General features: G+C 47.6%; 1 pseudogene; it reads left to right on the forward strand.

Moving 5' to 3' along the window:
• Positions 1–14,329, forward strand: part of LOC123090112 (transcription factor SPT20 homolog) — a 78,088-nt pseudogene that overhangs the window by 58,772 nt on the left and 4,987 nt on the right.

The raw sequence follows: 14,329 nt of genomic DNA on the forward strand, positions 1-14,329 counted from the left end.
TAGGGATAAGTGGGGGGAATCGAATATCTCTTGGTGGAAGTGTAGATCGGGCCCTAGTCACCCAATCCCGAGCAAATCAACAAGTTTGATTGGCTAGGGAGAGAGATCAGGCGAAAATGCAGCTTGGAGCAACAATGGAGCTTAGAGGTGGAAGAGGTAGTCAACTAGAGGTAGGAGACGCCCCTTATATAGTCAAGGAAGAGATCCAACCGTTATCCACTTAGACCAGCCTGCGACATGCGGTACTACCGCTCCAGGGGCGCGGTACTACCGCAAGGCCACGCGGTACTACCATGGGGGACCACGGTACTACCGCGGCAGCTGCAGAGACTATACCATAGGCAGAACTACCACGAGCGCGGTACTACCGCACCCACCCGTGGTACTACCGCGAGGCAGGTAAGGCAAAGTCTGGAAACGGCACGGATGAATAAAATTACATCTGTGCCTACTTCTGCGGTTAAAGAGACGATGCAAACATCCATCACGGTACTATCGTCCACAAGGCGCGGTACTACCGTGTGGGTGCGGATGTACAAAATTACATCCTCCCCTACTACCGTGAAGCAACGGCACTAGGCAAGGGAACCACGGTACTACAGCTCGGGGGGAGCGGTACTACCGTGGGCACCCGCACTACTACCGCCCTCGGCGTGCGGTACTACCGTGTGGGCGTGGATGTAAAAGATTACATCCGCGCCTACTACCGTGATGCAGCGGTACTTGGCCTAGGAGCCACGGTACTACGACTCTGAGGGAGCGGTACTACTGTGGGCTCCTGCGGTACTACCGCGCATGGCCACGGTACTATCGCGAGTGCCTGCGGTACTACCGCTCTAGGGAGCAGTACTACCGCAAGCTCAGCAACAGTAGTCCAGACACTCACATAGAGGATAGACGGGGAATGCTCCAAAGTGCAAGGGAAAGGAGGAGACAATGAAAGAAATGTGTACGTGATGATTCCACCCGAACCTTTCCGACGCGGACCTCCTCTTAATAGTACGGCTTTCCTATGACTCAAATCCACCAAAAAGAAACGTAGAACAACGTCGTCTTCAATAGTCTTCGAGGGGCACCGAATTGTCTCGTGCCTAGTGATGAAGCGTCTGAGAAACTCAAGGCACGCGATTAGTCCGCAAAAGCATTGTCATCAATCACCAAAACATCTAAGGGATAAATATGCCCTTACAATCTCCCCCTTTTTGGTGGATTGATGACAATACGGGATTTGCACATAGATGAGATAATATTGAGCAAAGGCAAACCCCTCCTCTCTAGAATATAGACGGGCTCCCCCTAGATGTGTGCAATCTAGATGGATGATTTGGACTGCATAGCACACAAACTAGGATCAACACTCCCCCTATATTTTAGAGACAAAGGCATGATAACTAACATCTTAGCAGAGCATAGCACAAAGGTAGCACAATATATCACAAGCTCACTAAGATAGATAGAGTGCATATGTCTTACACCATATGAAGTAAATCAACCCAAAGCAACTGAAACGAGGTTCAAACGAGGTTAAAACGAGAAAGCGGCAAACACACCGAACACGAACGACGACACCCGACTCGCAAATCCCTACACTCTCTCCCCCTTTGGCATCGAGAAGCCAAAAAGGCAAAGAGGACACCTACACACAAGGGGTGGCTCAAGCAGGGAACTCATCCCAACGCTCCTCGTCAGACTCCTCGGCGGTAGGGATGGTCTCCTCGATGTCCTCCTCAGAATCAGTCCATTTGTAGCCTTGCTTCTCCATCCACTCGGCCTCTGGAGTGATGCGATCCTCAGAACCACCAGACACGTCCTTGCCATACAGCTGTAAGATCTTCTTGTCCCGGCGGCGACTCTCCTTAGATGCCACATGAGTCCTGTACTACCCCTTGGCTTGCATGCAGAAAAGAGTCTTCATCTTGTCCTTCATCTTCTTGGCCCACAAAGGCATAGAGGAACTCTGGGAAGGCCTAGCAGCACGGCCCTCAGCAACATCCTCGACGCCAGCATCCTCCTCATCAACAGCAGCCCTAGCAGCAGATGCCTCAGCACGACTAGTAGTGTTGGCCTAGTTGGGCTTGACACGGAGACATATGGGATCATGGCGAATCTAGTCTGGAGCAAGGAACTCCTCACCAGGGAACATCTTCTCCCAAGTCTTCAAGATCAGCAGAAACAGATAGGGCCCATAGATAGGCACCTTGCGGTTGAACACCGCAAACCAAAGCTCACACCACATGATGTGTGAGACATCAAGTGGCTGAGTCTGAGACAAATGAGCCTCCTCGCAAATGAGCATCATATCCACCATATAGGCATGAACCTTGTCCTTGTCATCAATGCGAGGGAACAAGGAGTTGCGAAAGATGCGATACATGATATCCAGAAAAGAGTTGAGCACCAACCCCGTCTTGCCATTGGGAAGCGCCTTCTCAACATAGTATGGCTGAAGCTTGTCCTTGTTAGCAGACTCAGGATTAGCATGGGGGCAAACAACCACGGGAGTGTTGAGCCCGTCATCAGGAACGTGGAGCAGGTCCATGAACTCCTTTCAAGTAGCAGTCATCTTACGACCATTGGTCATCCAGGTCATCCTTTGCTCCTCATCATGGTGAAAGTATACTGAGGCAAAGAACTGACAGATGAGCTCAGGGTCATAGTCAAGGTGAAAAGAGATCACATGTTCAATACCAAACTGCTCCACAAGGTCCAGATCTTCTCCAAAGTACTCACGATGCTTGTCCTTCCTCAGGTGATGCATTTCTATCCATTTGACATCTACATAGGTATTCTGCTTGTTCTTGATGACATCCAGATAAGTGAGAGTTTGTTGCTTGTTCCAAAACAGCTCACAACCTTTGACAGTAGCACGAGGGTTCACATATGGGTTGAGCTGCCTGAGACGAACAAACTCAGATTGGGGTATCTCGTCCATGCCCTTAGTGGGTTCCTTGTGCTTGCTAGCTGATGTCTTGACATGGCGCTTGGGCGCAGTGGAGCCCTCTGGTGCTTCACCTGGATTGCGCAGATGCTTGGAGCCCGTGTCACGACTAGGATTGGAATGGTGAGAGCCACCACCTGAGACACAAATGCAAAACACCCACGAAACGCAAAAAGGATCAATGTAAAGACCATGACAAAGCACAAGAAACACATAGAAAGTATACGTGAAAGTTGCCATGAGATAGATGTGATCCACGGTAATACTACCAGAGCCTGCGGTACTAAAATTTTAGTACCGCTCCAAGTCGCGGTAGTACCGTGCGAGGTCACGGTAGTACCATGGTGGGAGCGGTAGTAAAACCTTAGTGCCGCAGCGAGTGCGGTAGTACCGCGCCAGACGAGCGGTAGTACCACACCACGTCAGATCCAAATGATAGTTCAAATATGAAAAGAACCGCAAAACCACAGCAGTGCTACGGTGATCAAATCTGGCACATGACAAAAATACAAGTATAGTTCCTACGCAAAGCTACTCTCCTTCATCCTACTCTTTCATAGATTTAGCCTAAGAATATTTAGAACACACAAGTCTCCCCCAAAAACCTAGAGGCAAAGAACACAACAAAAACAAGAAGGAGTTGGGGAAAGACCTTGGTCCATAGCAAGAGCACGTGGTGGGGAACGATCCCACCAGACAGAATCACGGGAGGGCAGCCGGAGGCGGAGATCCGGCGACGAACGCCGGCCCCGTTCTTGAGCGTCGGAGAGAGAGAAACGATGTGGAGGTGAAAGTGCAACTATCCCTAGGTGGTTTTGGTAATTCATAACAACATATAGCTCATTGAGCTAATGCTATTCCAAGACTATTATTTCAGGAAAGCTCAATGAATGGCAAGGCATGGATGATGAAAGTGGATCCCTCAAAATACTAAGGATAAAGGATTGGCTCAAGCTCAAAAGCTCAAGACTCTTCATTTTATATTTTAGTGATCCAAGATCACATTGAGTCTATAGGAAAAGCCAATACTATCAAGGAGGGATGAGGTGTTGCTTAATGAGCCTCTTGCTTCATGTGCTTAGTGATATGCTCCAAAACCCTCAGCTACTTTCTCACATCCACAAATGACCTAAACCTAAAGTCAAAATCGGTCACACCGATTCTTCCTATCCGGCGCCACCGATTTCAAAAGTCATAGCCACTGCCACAAACCCTAGGCAAATCGGTCCTACCGATAGGGATCTCGGTCTCACCGAGATGGGATTGTAATCTCTCTGTTTCCCTTCGTAACGTTTCGGTCAAACCGAAGTGAGCGATCGGTCCCACCGAGATTGCAATATAAACTCTCTGTTTCCCTTTTGTAACATTTCGGTCTCACCGAAAAGAGAAAATCGGTCCCACCGAGTTTACCTGACCAACTCTCTGGAAAGCTTATTACCAAAATCGGTCTCACCGAGTTTGTGTAATCGGTCTTACCGAGATTACGTTATGCCCTAACCCTAACCGAATCGGTCTCACCGAGTTGCATGTCAGTCCCACCAAAATTCACTAATGGCACTAGGTTTACTAAATCGGTCTGACCGAGTCTGTTGAATCGGTCCCACCGAGTTTGGTAAATTGTGTGTAACGGTTAGATTTTGTGTGGAGGCTATATATACCCCTCCACCTCCTCTTCATTCGTGGAGAGAGCCATCAGACTAAACCTACACTTCCAACTTACCATTTCTGAGAGAGAACCACCTACTCATGTGTTGAGGCCAAGATATTCCATTCCTACCATATGAATCTTGATCTCTAGCCTTCCCCAAGTTGCTTTCCACTCAAATCCTCTTTCCACCAGATCCAAATCCTATGAGAGAGAGTTGAGTGTTGGGGAGACTATCATTTGAAGCACAAGAGCAAGGAGTTCATCATTAATGCACCATTTGTTACTTCTTGGAGAGTGGTGTCTCCTAGATTGGCTAGGTGTCACTTGGGAGCCTCCGACAAGATTGTGGACTTGAACCAAGGAGTTCGTAAGGGCAAGGAGATCGCCTACTTCGTGAAGATCTACCGCTAGTGAGGCAAGTCCTTCATGGGTGACGGCCATGGTGGGATAGACAAGGTTGCTTCTTCGTGGACCCTTCGTGGGTGGAGCCCTCCATGGACTCGCGCAACCGTTACCCTTCGTGGGTTGAAGTCTCCATCAACGTGGATGTACGATAGCACCACCTATCGGAACCATGCCAAAAACATCCGTGTCTCCAATTGCGTTTGAATCCTCCAAACCCTTCCCTTTACTTTCTTGCAAGTTGCATGCTTTAATTTCCGCTGCCCATATACTCTTTGCATGCTTGCTTAATTTGTGTGATGATTGCTTGACTTATCCTAAGATAGCTAAAATCTGCCAAACTCTAAAATTGGGAAAAGGTTAAGTTTCTAATTGGTCAAGTAGTCTAATCACCCCCCTCTAGACATACTTCAAGGTCCTACAGGAGAAACTGGCGAATGGGTATGGGGGAGTTAGAACTCCCCCTGCCCGTCCTTATCCCCATGCGTCTGAGACGTCGTGGTAGTACCGCATGTCATCGCGGTAGTACCGCTTGGGTGGAACTACCGCACCGAAGCGGTAGTACCGCTCACCCAGGCGGCAGTAAAAAACTACTGCCGCGTGGGGGCGGTAGTACCGTGCTCCCCTCACGCGATAGTATCGTAGCAGGCTGCGGTAGTACCGTGAGCTCAATAAAACACAGGTTTCAACAAAAGACGAAGGTCTTTGCAAGGAAACTTTTAGCACAAAGGACACCATAAGAACACACACAACCCAAAGGAAGAAAGACAACTAGAAACCACCATGCGACACAACCTCTCAAAAGGAGAGGGCGGTGGCCGGAGCCACCTATGTTTCAGTTAGTTGGTATGGCACCGCGAAGAATTATCCTTGGGCCCATGACCAAAACTCGTCTTTGAAGCACAAGTACCATCAAAAATGGCTAATGTGAAAGAGTTGATCTATTTATGCATAATGGGGGAGGGAGAGTTCATTGAGAGAACAACACTCCCCCTATGTCCATGCCTACACCTAAACTAGACAACAAGTTGAGTGTTGTGGGGGGTGCAAGGGTTCAAGTCACATTGCTCGAATCAATGATATTTAGCTCATGCCTTAACTCGCGAAATCTTGCTTCATCCAAGGGCTTCGTGAAAATATCTACAAGGTTATCATGAGTGTTGACATACTTGAGCTCGATCTCCCCTCGCCTAATGTGATCCTGGATGAAGTGATACCGAATCTCAATATGCTTCGTCTTGAAGTGTTGCACCGGATTGAGAGAAATCTTGATGGCACTTTCATTATCACACCAAAGAGGCACTTTGTCACACATGACACCGTACTCCTTTAAAGTTTGCCTCATCCATAAGAGTTGAGCACAACAACTACCGGCCGCCACATATTCCGCTTCGGTGGACGAGAGAGACACACAACTTTGCTTCTTGGAAGACCAACTCACCAAAGAGCAACCAAGAAATTGGCACCCTCCGGAGGTGGACTTCGTATCCACTTTGTCTCCCACCCAATCGGAATCCGTAAATCCTTCAAGCTTGAAGTTTGCCCCTCTTGGGTACCATAAGGCAAAGTTTGGGGTATGAGCCAAATATTGAAAGATTCGCTTGACCGCCACATAGTGGCTTTCCTTCGGTGCGGCTTGAAATTGTGCACACATTCCCACACTCAACATGATATCCGGTCTAGATGCACAAAGGTAAAGCAAGGACCCAATCATGGAGCGATATACCTTTTGATCCACCGCTTTACCATTGGGATCAATGTCAAGTTGGCACTTGGTAGGCATTGGAGTAGAAGTCGGCTTGACATCACTTAGCTTGAATCTTTTTAGCATGTCTTGAGTATATTTGGCTTGGTTGATGAAGGTTCCTTCTCTTCTTTGTTTGATATCAAAACCAAGGAAGAACTTCAACTCTCCCATCGAAGACATCTTGAACTTGGAGGTCATGAGAGCGGCAAATTCCTCATTGAAAGCTTTGTTAGGGGAACCAAAGATAATATCATCAACATATAGTTGGCACACAAATAACTCCCCTTTGACCTTCTTAGTAAAAAGAGTGGGATCGATTTGCCCCACCTCAAATCCACGATCTTGTAGCAACTCGGTAAGGTGATCATACCATGCACGTGGGGCTTGTTTGAGGCCATAGAGTGCCTTATCGAGTTGATACACATGATCCGGGAAGTAGGGATCCTCGAACCCGGGGGGTTGCTTGACATAGACCAACTCATTAATAGGACCATTAAGAAAAGCACTTTTCACATCCATTTGTTGCAACTTAAAGTTGTTATGGGAAGCATAAGCAATCAACAAATGAATGGATTCAATGCGAGCAACGGGAGCAAAGGTTTCACCGTAGTCGATACCCTCGACTTGGGAGTAGCCTTGTGCTACCAATCTTGCCTTGTTGTGAATGATGTTCCCATGAGCATCTTGCTTGTTCTTGAAGATCCACTTGGTTCCAATGACGTTGTGGTTCCCCGATGGCCTTGGCACCAACCTCCACACCTTGTTGTACTCGAAGTTGTTGAGTTCTTCATGCATGGCATTGAGCCAATTCAAGTCTTCAAGCGCCTCATAGACCTTTTGGGGTTCAACACAAGAGACAAACGCGTGATGTTCACAATAGTTTGCTAATTGTCTACGAGTGCTTACCCCCTTTCTTAGGCTTCCAACCATATTCTTCATGAGAAGGCCTTTGGTGGTGAGTTTGGAAGCAATCTTCGCGGCACGACGCTCTAATTCCTCCTCGGATCTGGAAGGAGGAGGGTTAACTTGATTATCTTGAGCGCTGTCTTGAGCTTGTTCTTGATCTTGAGCTTGCTCATGATCTTTAACTTGCTCGAGGGGAAGAACTTGACCTTGGGCATCATTTGGAGGTTTACCACCATCTTGAGATTGATCTTGCCCTTGGTCTTGTTCACGAGGTTGAGGGCCTTCACTTTGTTCTTCGGAAGCGTGTGGGTCTTGAGTAGGTGATGGCTCCACTTGAGTGGAGCATTGTCCTTCTCCTTCGGCCACAAGGGGTTCCTCAATGGGTAGAATATGACCAATACCCATTCTTCTTATGGCTTGGGGAGGAATTTCATCACCTACATCACAAGTACCACTTTGCTCCACTTGGGAGCCATTATTTTTGTCAAACTCCACGTTACACGTCTCCTCAATGAGTCTGGTGGACTTGTTGAGAACACGGTAAGCATGAGAGTTTGTAGCATAACCAAAAAATATGCCCTCATATGCTCTAGCCTCAAATTTAGACAAACGAACACCTTTCTTGAGAATGAAGCACTTACACCCGAACACCCGGAAGTACTTGAGATTGGGCTTGTTGCCGGTGAGTATCTCATAAGGGGTCTTGTTCAAGCCTTTGCGGAGATAGAGCCGATTGGATGCATGACATGCGGTGTTGATGGCTTCGGCCCAAAAGTTGTATGGAGACTTGAACTCCGCCATCATGGTCCTTGCCGCATCCATCAACGTCCGGTTCTTCCTCTCCGCAACACCATTTTGTTGAGGGGTATATGATGTAGCATATTGATGCTTGATCCCCTCATCACTAAGAAACTCATCCAAGGTGTAGTTCTTGAACTTGGTGCCATTGTCACTTCTTATTGTCAAGATTTTTGCATCATGTTGACGTTGAGCTTCATTTGCAAAGTCGATGACGGTTTGTTGAGTCTCACTCTTCCTCTTGAAGAAGTATACCCAAGTGTATCTTGAATAATCATCCACAATCACCAAGCAATACTTTCTACCTCCAAGACTATCAAATGATGGGGGCCCAAAGAGATCCATGTGAAGGAGCTCCAAGGGTCTCTTCGAGTAGATGATGGTCGTGGGAGGGTGAGCCTTCTCATGAAGCTTTCCTTCAATACAAGCACTGCACGCACGGTCTTTGGCAAAACTAACATTTGTTAGTCCACGGACATGGTCCCCCTTGAGAAGACTTTGCAAAGATCTCATATTGACGTGGGCTAAACGGCGATGCCAAAGCCATCCCACGTCAACTTTAGCCATTAGGCATGTCGCAGTCTTAGTGGGTCGCTCCGAAAAGTTTATCACATAGAGACCGTTCTCGACATGCCCAACAAAGGCTACTTTAAGAGTCTTGCTCCACAAGAGGGCCACGGTATCAATGTCAAAGAAAGTGGCAAAGCCCATGAGTGCAAGTTGACGAACGGAAAGTAAATTGTATGCAAGGGACTCAACAAGCATGACTTTCTCGATCGTTAGATCATGAGAAATGACAACCTTGCCAAGACCCAATACCTTAGAATGTGAGGCATCACCCCACTCGACATTGGTGGGCATAGATGGAATCTTTTGCACGTCCACCACCAAGTCCTTGCTTCCGGTCATATGATTTGTTGCTCCACTATCGAGCAACCATGACCCCCACCGGAAGCAAACACCTACAAGAGATCAATGGTTGGTTTTAGGTACCCATTTAGTAATGGGTCCTTTGATGTTAGTAACAAGGGTCTTAGGAACCCAAATAGACCATTCAATGTACTCATAAGGAGAACCAACAAATTTAGCATAAACATGTCCATCACTAGCACGGCACAACACATATGACGGGTTAAAGTCGCCGGCTTTGTTGGAGGAGATGGTTTTGCCCTTTTTGACATCAACCCCCTTCACTTTTTCCTTCTTCTCCTTAGGAGCACCCTCTCCCTCTTTCACAAAAGTTTGCTTGAGAGGAGGAGGATGATGGGTCTTGTCGTTCTTCTTCTTGTTCTTGGACTTGGGGGCAAACCCAATTCCCTTCTTGGCCACAACTTCCTTTCGATTACTCAAAAGGTCGTTGAGATTCTTCTCACCTTGAATGCAAGTTACAAGGCCTTTCTCAAGTTGATCCTTCAACTTGGCATTCTCCTCCACAAGATGCACATGCTCACAACACGGGTTAGTAGCATATGCATTATCAATTAATACCATATGAGGGAAGGTGGCCTTTTCCTTGGTTAGCTTAACTTGGAGTTGAGCATGAGACTCCTTGAGGTTAGCATGGGCACCCTTCAAGACCTTGTGGGCCTTGTCAAGTATCTCAAACTCCTCCTTGAGTCTAGCATGATCAACCCCAAGTTTAGCCTTCTCGGAAGTTAGAACACGAGACACGACAAGAGCATGATCAAGATCTTTCTTTAACTTAGCATGGTCATCGTTGTGTGACTCCTCAAGAGTCAAACGATGCCCACGCTCTTTCTCAAGAGCATTAGAGAGATCCGATATCTCATCGGCATAGTCACGACTATGACCTTCCATCTTAGAGATGGTTTCTTCGTGAGCCTCGATCATGTCATTGGCCTCACCAAGTTGTTCCAAGAGAGTAACAAAGTGCTTCTTGGATTTGCCCTTGAGCTTACTCATAAAAGACTCAAATTCATTCACTTCCTCATTAGACTCATCATGTTCATCAATGCAACCCTCCAAGGAGGGATTAGTAATGATGGTGGTTTTGATGTTGGGGGTTACCTTGTTGGAAGCTTTAGCCATGAGGCACTTGGCGGTGATGTTCTCGTTGGGTGAATCAAAGAGAGACACCCGGGGAGTGGTAGCAATGGCAACGGATGCCATGGCCATTGCTTCTCCATTATCATCATCATCGTCATCCTCATTGTATTCTTCTTGAACCACCAACCCACGAGTAGGAGTCTTCTTGGTGAAGTTGTTCTTGTTGGGGAAGGACTTGGCTTTGTCTTTTCGGATGAACTTGCCACCATTGTCTTCCCGCTTCTCGTAAGGACAATCCGCAACGAAATGGCTCACATTGCCACAGTTGAAGCAAGTTCTAACTCGTTGCTTGCCCTTGACGCCACTTGAGTTGTTCTTGTTGAAGTTGGGTCTTGTATTCTTCTTGCTCCAAAATTGTCTTGAAGCAAGAGCCATGTGCTCATGATAATCATATTTGGTGTCTTCGGGGTTGCTCTCATCATCTTCCTCTTCTTCCTCTTCTTCCACACTAACCTTGGCCTTCAAAGCAAGGTTGGGCTTCTTTGTCCTTTGGGAACGGAGCACCGCATTGTCGGCGGTCTTGTCCAAAATGCTCATTGCAACGAACTCATCCAACACTTCACTCGAGGTCATGGAGTGGAAGTCCGGTCTTTGACGAATGACGGAGGACATGGCCTTGTTGTAGGGCATCATGGCCTTGAGGAACTTGCGCTTGATCCAATTGTCATCCGTGTCCTTGCTCCCATGATCTCGGAGTGAGACCGCGAGTTTGGTCACTCTTCGAAAGAGCTCACGAGGTTCTTCATCTTCTTTCATTGCAAACTCATCGGCTTCATCTTGTACCACTTCATAGTTGGAGCGTTGAATGCTAGCACTTCCTCGATAGAGAGACACAACGCATTGACATGCGTCTTTGTCCATGGCATGAGGTCGAAGATGAGGGAGGTCTTCGGGAAGGATTGCATCTTGGATGATGAAGAGAGCACTCTCATTGAATTGATTATCCACGGCTTCTCGAGGGGTGAAGGTGCTTGGGTCATGTGGATAGAAACCTTCTTCAATGATTCTCCAAAGGTTAGTATTCACATGTTTTAGATGGCGCTTGAAACGATACACCCAAGAATCAAAATCCTCATTTTTCACAATCTTAGGAGGAGGACCGGCATGATTTAAATGAGTAGAGGGAATCGGTCCTCCATAAATTGGAGGTTCCACATGGGCAAAGATGTCGGTGCCATTTCTACCACTACTAGAAGGACTCTTTTCACTATTAGCTTCCCCCTTGTCGGAGGTAGCATCTGTCACCTTGTTAGTGGGATCACCCACTTTCATCGGCGAGATGGACAGTTTAAGTCCTTCAAGAAATTTAGTAAACATGCTTTCAACCTTGGTCGTCATGGAGTCTTTCAATGTGTCTAGAGCCACATTGAATTCCTCACGAGAGACCGAGGTTCCCCCATCGGCCGTAGACGAGATAGGATTCACACCGGAGTGCTCCTCCGCACCGTTTGTGGTGTCAACCATACTCTTCGAATGGTAAAGTCCTTAATAAAGAGACGAGGCTCTGATACCAATTGAAAGGATCGATATGGTTGACTAGAGGGGGGTGAATAGGCAACTAACAATTTTTAAGCGTTTCTTTATCAATTTAAACCTTTCAACAAAATAGGTTGTCTAGATATGCAACTATGTGAACAACCTATATGATGCAATGACAACTAGCACACAAGCAAGTAATAGATACAACACAAGTAAGCTTGCAAAAGTAAAGGCACGAAATAACCAAGAGTGGAGCCGTTGGAGACGAGGATGTGTTACTGAAGTTCCTTCCGTTTAAAGGGAAGTACGTCTCCGTTAGAGCAGTGTGGAGGCACAATTCTCCCCAAGAAGCCACTAGGGCCACCGTAATCTCCTCACGCCCTCACACAATGCGGGATGTCGTGATTCCACTATTGGTTCCCTTGAAGGCGGCAACCGAACCTTTACAAACAAGGTTGGGGCAATCTCCACAACAATTGGAGGCTCCCAACAACACCACGAAGCTTCACCACAATGGAGTATGGCTTCGAGGTGACCTCAACCGTCTAGGGTACTCAAGCACCCAAGAGTAACAAGATCCGCTAGGGATAAGTGGGGGGAATCGAATATCTCTTGGTGGAAGTGTAGATCGGGCCCTAGTCACCCAATCCCGAGCAAATCAACAAGTTTGATTGGCTAGGGAGAGATATCGGGCAAAAATGGAGCTTGGAGAAACAATGGAGCTTAGAGGTGGAAGAGGTAGTCAACTAGAAGTAGGAGACGCCCCTTATATAGTCAAGGAAGAGATCCAATCGTTATCCACTTAGACCAGCCTGCGACATGTGGTACTACCGCTCCAGGGGCGCGGTACTACCGCAAGGCCACGCGGTACTACCATGGGGGACCACGGTACTACCGCGGCAGCTGCAGAGACTATACCATAGGCAGAACTACCGCGAGCGCGGTACTACCGCACCCACCCGCGGTACTACCGCGAGGCAGGTAAGGCAAAGTCTGGAAACGACATGGATGAATAAAATTACATCCGTGCCTACTTCCGCGGTTAAAGAGACGATGCAAACATCCGTCACGGTACTACCGTCCACAAGGCGCGGTACTACCGTGTGGGTGCGGATGTAAAAAATTACATCCGCCCCTACTACCGTGAAGTAACGGCACTATGCCAGGGAACCACGGTACTACAGCTCGGGGGGAGCGGTAAGTACCATGGGCACCCGCGATACTACCGCCCTCGGTGTGCGGTACTACCGTGTGGGCGCGGATGTAAAAAATTACATCCGCGCGTACTACCGCAACGCAGCGGTACTTGGCCTAGGAGCCACGGTACTACGACTCTGAGGGAGCGGTACTACCGTGGGCTCCTGCAGTACTACCGCGCATGGGCACGGTACTACCGCGAGTGCCTGCGGTACTACCGCTCCAGGGAGCAGTACAACCGCAAGCTCAGCAACAGTAGTCCGGACACTCACATAGAGGATAGACGGGGAATGCTCCAAAGTGCAAGGGAAAGGAGGATACAATGAAAGAAACGTGTACGTGATGATTCCACCCGAACCTTTCCGACGCGGACCCCCTCTTAATAGTACGGCTCTCCTACGACTCTAATCCACCCAAAAGAAACGTAGAACAATGCCGTCTTCAATAGTCTTCAAGGGGCACCAAATCGTCTCGTGCCTAGTGATGAAGCGTCTGAGAAACTCAAGGCACACGATTAGTCCGCAAAAGCATTGTCATCAATCACCAAAACACCTAAGGGATAAATATGCCCTTACAATGAGAAGTTTCATGAACTTCAAGTAAGTTTTGGATGTACTAGAATTTAAAAATCAAGATTCTCAATGTTTGAAATTTCTTGCACGGGGAGTAAACATGCACCCAGTGAGACACATGTGTTTTTGCAATCCATTTAGGCGCATTGTCACGTGTGCATGTAGCTCAAATTTGATTTTTGCACATTATACCCCTAGAAAATCAATCAATGTACTAAAACATCTTAATGATCTCTATTTTTTTAAATTAAAACGCCCCTCCTTTGGTAATGTACGTTCACCGTGGGATAATTTAACATGCATCGTAGTTGCGGTGGATTTGCGGTGTGTGTGTGTGTGGGTGGGTGTGTCCGTCTGGGGGGTCGCGGGTGGCTCGCAGTACACTACGAGTCGTGAGCCACCATGTGGGTTGGCCGTTTTGTGAGGTGGATGCCACATCAGAGTTGTGAATTCGTTAGTTAAAACATTACACAACCCTTTCATACATACATGTTTTGGCCACATGCAGTCGATGGTTGTCCTACACGACACTCGATACTCATGTGTGACGCTTTCTGTGGGTCCACAAGGTCGTT

Source organism: Triticum aestivum, chromosome 4B, assembly GCF_018294505.1.
Source record: "Triticum aestivum cultivar Chinese Spring chromosome 4B, IWGSC CS RefSeq v2.1, whole genome shotgun sequence".
In the NCBI taxonomy this organism is placed as follows: Eukaryota; Viridiplantae; Streptophyta; class Magnoliopsida; order Poales; family Poaceae; genus Triticum; species Triticum aestivum.